This window comes from Gekko japonicus, unplaced genomic scaffold (genome assembly GCF_001447785.1).
Source record: "Gekko japonicus isolate JY-2015 unplaced genomic scaffold, Gekko_japonicus_V1.1 scaffold180, whole genome shotgun sequence".
NCBI classification, from domain to species: domain Eukaryota; kingdom Metazoa; phylum Chordata; class Lepidosauria; order Squamata; family Gekkonidae; genus Gekko; species Gekko japonicus.
This window is the reverse complement of record NW_015174278.1, coordinates 1237472-1243870: the sequence shown is the minus strand read 5'-3', so window position 1 is coordinate 1243870 and position 6399 is coordinate 1237472.

Genomic DNA, 6399 nt, shown 5'->3' with positions numbered 1-6399 from the left:
AGCTTGCTTAGAAAATAAATCAACAACCACCCAAATAACAGTGTTCCCTTTGCTCGCAGGGAGGTCAGTAATAAAGTCCATGGACACCACTTCCCACGGTCTCGATGGGGTAGGGAGTGGCTGCAGAAGACCAGGAGGCTTGCCCACTCTGGGTTTAGTCAAGGCACAGGTTTGGCAGGACCGAACAAAAGTCAAGAGGTCTTTGCGCATCTGTGGCCACCAGAACTGTCTGCGGATGAGTTGCAGAGATTTAACAAAACTCCAATGCCCTGCCAGTTTCGAACCATGAGCAGAATCCATCACCTCCCTCCTCATCGAAATAGGCACATACAGTTTGTCTCCAGAATAAATCAGACCTTCAGGGCTACGGACACAATCTGGCAACGCTTTCAGGGAGGCATCATCATCAGCAGTAAAAGCAGACATATATTTCTGGACCCAGCCCCCCCCCCCCCAGGGAAAAGGGAAGGCGAAGTTTCATCAGAGCGCGGAATCGAGCGCGCTTGCGCACGGGTGACCACAGCCCCCCCCAGGTGGGAGGGGGAAAAAACAGAGTCCATGATGATTTCACGCTGACTGTCATGTTGTGGGAGGCGTGAGAGCGCGTCAGCCAGGGAATTAGCCGTCCCAGGGAAATGACGAAGAGTGAATCGAAACTTAGCAAAGAAGTCCGCCCAACGAAGTTGTTTAGCGTTGAGAGAACGGGGGGATTTCAGCATTTCCAGATTTTTATGGTCAGTCCAGACTTCAAATGGCAGTTGCGCCCCCTCCAACCACTGCCTCCAAGTGGAGAGAGCCAGCCGGATCGCTGATGCCTCCTTCTCCCAAATCCCCCAGTTTCGTTCAGCGTCAGAAAACTTTTTAGACACAAATGCGAGGGGGTGTAAACGACCATCTTCCCCTTCTTGCAAAATAGCGGCCCCCATTGCCACATCCGAGGCATCAGTTTGGACAATGAATTTTTTAGTTTCATCAGGGCGCGCTAGCACTGGCTCAGATGTGAACATCAGTTTAAGTTTCTCAAAAGCCTCTGCGCAAGCAGGGGACCATTTAAGCGGGGCGCCTGGTTTCGTAGCATCAAACCCCTTCCCCTTGGTCTTTAGCAAATCAGTCAGAGGAAGGGCAATTTGAGCGAAATTCTGGATGAAATTTCTATAAAAATTGGCGAATCCGAGGAACATTTGCAATTGTTTGCGGGTCCTGGGGGGTTCCCAGTCAAGTACAGCCTGTATTTTAGCAGGGTCCATTTCCACCTTCCCCCCAGAGATGCGATAACCCAAAAAGTCAATGCATGTCTTGTGGAATTCACATTTTGACAGCTTTGCAAACAGGTGGTGTTCATAAAGTCGCTTAAGGACCTGGCGCACCAATTTAATATGCGACGGGAGGTCCTGAGAGTACAGCAACACGTCATCAAGGTAAAGGACCACTCCTTTGAACAAGAACTCATGTAGGACCTCATTGATTAGGTTCATGAAGACCCCCGGAGCCCCTTGAAGCCCGAAGGGCATAACGAGGTACTCAAACTGCCCCAAAGGGGTATTAAATGCAGTCTTACTTTCATCCCCCTCCCGAATGCGCACACGGAAATATGCATCTCGGAGGTCAAGTTTCGAGAAGATTTTGCCCTTGGTGGCCTCAGCTACCAAGTCCTTGATTAGCGGGAGGGGGTAGGCATTGGACAAAGAAACAGCGTTCAGACCCCTATAATCAGTGCACAATCTAAGCCCCCCGTCTTTCTTCTTTCGGAAAAGTACAGGCGCGGCGAAAGGGGAGGAAGCCGGGCGAATGAAACCTCGGGCTAGGTTTTTATCAATAAAGTTCCGCAGTTCAACTTTCTCAGCCGGCCCCATCGCATAGATTTTACCTTTAGGTAATTTACAGTCAGGCAAAAGTTCACAGGTACCTGCTGCGCGGGAACTCCCGGTGCTTGCAGCGGAGGTCCCATCAGCGGTTGAGCAGGCATCGGCGGCGTGGGCAATCCCGGTGCAGGAGCAACTTGTTGCTGCGCGGCGTGTGCGTCAAGGAAATTAGCCATTCTAACGTCCATCATTCCCGGCAGACCTTCCATCACATCCTGGAATGCCCGCATTAAGTCTCTCACCGAGTCTTCCAGTTCTGCTAGTCGTTCCCCGGTAGTTTCCTCCGGGATGGGGTCCCGAGGGCGGTAGTCCGGGGGTGGGTCATAGTCCTCTTCCGTTTGGAAGGCTCCGGTGCCCTCCTCATCTTCTGCGTGACCACTCGGTCCCGACGGCTCGAACATCCACTCCTCGAGGTCCTGTTTGGGGCTCCCCTTCTCCGAGGTAGACCCAGGTTCCGGGAACAATCCCTTGTCAAACAGACTCTCACGTAATCCGCTCCCCCGACGGGAGTACACCTCACGGGTGCCTTGGGTGTTGTACATAGTCCAATCATCCTGCTGGTGAGTCTTCCGCGGACCCCATTGCGAAGGGGTCGGAGGCGGCCAAGACAGATGTGCAGGCAGGCGGGGAATCGTTCCCCCCACGGCACCCTCCATCGAGGCTGCAGTCGTGAACACCAAAGACGCGGAGGTTTGTGGGACCGATCCCGAGTCCCCCTCCGTGTTAGGTAGGTTTCCCTCAATTCCGCTCATGATCTTGCCAGATTCGGAACGATAGGAGAAAGGGAGTTCTAACAATATGTTGGATCCCCAAGCATCGAGAATAAATCCACGTTTTCAAGAAAAGCAAAATTTATTTCAAAGCGTTGAAGACATACTCAAACACGTTCTTTGTTAGAACTGGGGATACACAGTTAGGTCAAGCATAATAAAGGAACTTCAAACAGATACAGATCCAATGAATAGCTTTCCCGCTGGCGGGCTAATGAAACGGTTGCGCGCCCAGTCCATGGGAACCAGGCAGAACATCAGACAAAACACAGGTGCAGTACTCATGAGAAAAGCAATAGGCAAGCATTACAGCATCTTCTCCCCCACACAACCTCCAGCAGTTATCTTGTGCATTCCAACGCAGGAGCAGGATGATAGAAAACAAGCCGGGTGCAACAGGGAAAGGATATGTACACAGAGGTCACAGAAAACAGAATGGCAGCTTGCTGACAGTCGCGAGGAGTCGGACTCGACTGTGCGACTGAACAACAAAATATGGTCATGGACTCCCCTGAACATACCAAGGTAAAGGTAAAGGTAAAGGTTCGAACACCAAGGCGCACGGAACGCTGTTACCTTCCCACCGAAGTGGTCCCTATTTATCTACTTGCAATTTCTTGCTTTCGAACTGCTAGGTTGGCAGGAGCTGGAACTAGAGACAGGAGCTCACCCTGTCTTGCGGCACCCGGGTCTTGAACCGCTGAACTACTGACCTTCCACAGCCTGCAGTTCAGCGTCTTAACCACTTGAGCCACCGCAGCTCCATTGAACATACCAACACACTCCCAAATCAGTTGGCTCCCTGACCTGTCACTCAGAGGGTCTCCCTATCCACCGGCTGTGTTGCCCAAGTCCTGCCTCCAACATTCTAAAGTTTGCTGTTCCTCCCCCCCATAGCCAGTCAGAACACAGAGGTAATTTGCATATGTGGCATGATTGCCTTGGCCTCGGAACACAGAGGTCGTTTGCCTTTGCCTCTAAAATTCTAAACAGTTTGCTGATGCTGTTCTGAGGCAAAATGTGTTCTGAGGTAAAATACATTTCCCCTTAGGGCCTGTTGGGGGAAACCATTGTTGCCAATCTCCTGAAGATCACTCAGAATTACAATTGCTTTCCAGATGGCAGAGATCAGTTCCCTTGGAGAAAATGGTGGACTCTGTGTCCTTATATCCTGCTGAGATGGCCCCTGTATGACAGCTAATGTGACATAGCAGTCAGGGCTTCAGAGCATGGTAGAGACTGCAGGTGGGGGGGTGGAAAGCTGAAGAGTGAGGGGGAAATAGGTAGGTTGATGATTGGCTGGGAAGGAAATAGGTTTGCCAACTCCAGGTGGGAAATTCCTAGAGATTTGAGGGATGGAGCCTGGAGAGGGTGAGGTTTGAGGAGGGGTGGGACCTCAGACAGGTACAATGACATAGACTCTATCGTCCAAACCAGCCAGTCCCTCCTGGGTAACAATTGTTGTCAATCTCCAGGTGGGGGCTGGAGATCACTCAGAATTACAACTGATCTCCAGGAGGGAAGGGGGAGGAGATGGAAAGCTGAAGTCAGAGGGGCAGATCAAAGTAGGTTGATGGTTGGCTGGGAAGGAGATAGGGTTGCCAACTCCAGGTTGGAAAATTCCTGGAGATTTGAGGGGTGGAACCTGGAGAGGGTGGGGTTTGAGGAGGGGTGGGACCTCAGACAGGTACAATGCAATAGACTCCACCCACCAAACCTGCCACTTCTGGGGAACCATTGTTACCAATTCCTGGAGATTTGAGGGGTGGAACCTGGAGAGGGTGGGGTTTGAGGAGGGGTGGGACCTCAGACAGGTACAATGCCATAGACTCCATCCTCCAAACCAGCCATTCCCTCATGGGGAACCATTGTTGCCAATATCAAGGAGAGAGCTGGAGATCACTCAAAATTACAACTGTTCTTCAGGTAGCAGAGATCAGTTCCTCTGGAGAAAATGGTGGAATTGGTGTCATTATACCCTGCTGAGGTCACCACAGCAAATTGACACTGAGTGCCCAAGGCCAGGGCACCTGCCCAGAGCCTCTTTTTAGAGCTCATTGTATTTATTTCTACAATGAGCCTTATTGCCTAGTATGTAATAAATCTGATTTGGTTTAGGTATTTTGAAAAACACCCTTCAGAAATTAATTAATAGTCATATTAGTGTTGGATCCCCAAGCATCGAGAATAAATCCACGTTCTCAAGAAAAGCAAAATTTATTTCAAAGCATTGGAAAGACACTCAAACACGTTCTTTGTTAGAACTGGCTACAAACTGTAAGGGCAAGCATAATAAAGAGATTTGAAACAGATACAGAACCAATGGGTCAATTTCCCGCTGGCGGGCGAGAGGAAACGGTTGCGCGCCCTTTCCCTGGGAACCAAGTTATCTCTAGACATATACAGGTGCAGTTCTCAGGCTCTAAAAGCAACAAGCCGGCAATGAAGCGAACTCCCACAAAACGACCTCCAGTTGTTTGGCTTATGCATTACAGCAGAGTACAATAACAGCTCACAGGCAGGGGAGGAGGGGGAGGGGGGAACAACTGTACCAAAGTACCAGCAACACAGAACACCATGGCAGCTTGCTGACAATTAGTAGGCACTGAAAAACACATACATTAGTTTTTCAGTCTTCAATCAATCAAAAAGAAGCCACATACATTGTGAACAATATATCCACTGCTCATCAACATTTAGACTGGGCAGGTAATCATCTTTTATCTCCCAATCTGCTGCTCATCTAAGAGTAGAAATCACAGAGTCATTATTTGCATTAACAAGGAACACTGTACCATAGCATTTCAGTAAAATTTGTTGGGGAACACCTATTCTGCTTGTGGTGACACTCAACCATCAAACAGGATATCATTTTGCAATGTCACACCATCAAGATGAAAAGTATTAGTGATTTCAGGGAGTCAAGACCTTTCTTGGTCCACATCCATAATTCCACTAAAAATCTTCCCTCTCCTCCAAACAACAGCCATCAAACTGGAATGTGATGGAATACTCTGAGCATTATGTCACTAAAGATGCTTGAATACCTACCAGTTTGGTTCATGTCCTGTTTGCCAGTTTTGAACACAGAGCCAATTCTTCAATACTTTGTTTACTGTTCATTAACCCATTCTTAGGCTGTTCCTCCGGTTGTTTCACTGTATTCCTTCCTAACCATGTAATACAATACAATGAACTTTTTGCACATGCACATTCTGATAGAGTTACACTCCTCTCTGTCATTGCTGCATGACTGCTCTACTCAGCAGGCAATTTTTAGACATACAATTTCATCAGACACAAATCATATAAATCAGTATGTTTTTATAAAGTCCTATCCTTCTGTGCTCATCTAAGTAGTTCCTAGCAATGGTAATGGCCATTGATAGGTTTGAATTGGTGGTGTGTTTGTGCAGGTGCAGTTTTGCAAAAATCCAACACAAATTTGTTTGGCAAGTGTTCATGGCTGTTCAGAATGAACTGAACAGATCAACTGATCTGCTCACAGCTAATCAACACAATCAGACATGGTAAGTTCATATGTTGAGCTCATTCACAGCAGAATTCACTACATCTTTAGATGGTACCATATGGAATGGTTTGCTTTAGCAAGGAGAGAGCTGATAACAACCATAGAAGGGAGAGAGAAGATGACAACAGAGACTACTGTTTTAGGTGGAACCCATATAGATCCAGTACTGTCTGGTTCTGGCCTGAGAGTCCAGCAATTCATAGGTAACATTTAGTTCCCAAGGTTCCTGTTGGCA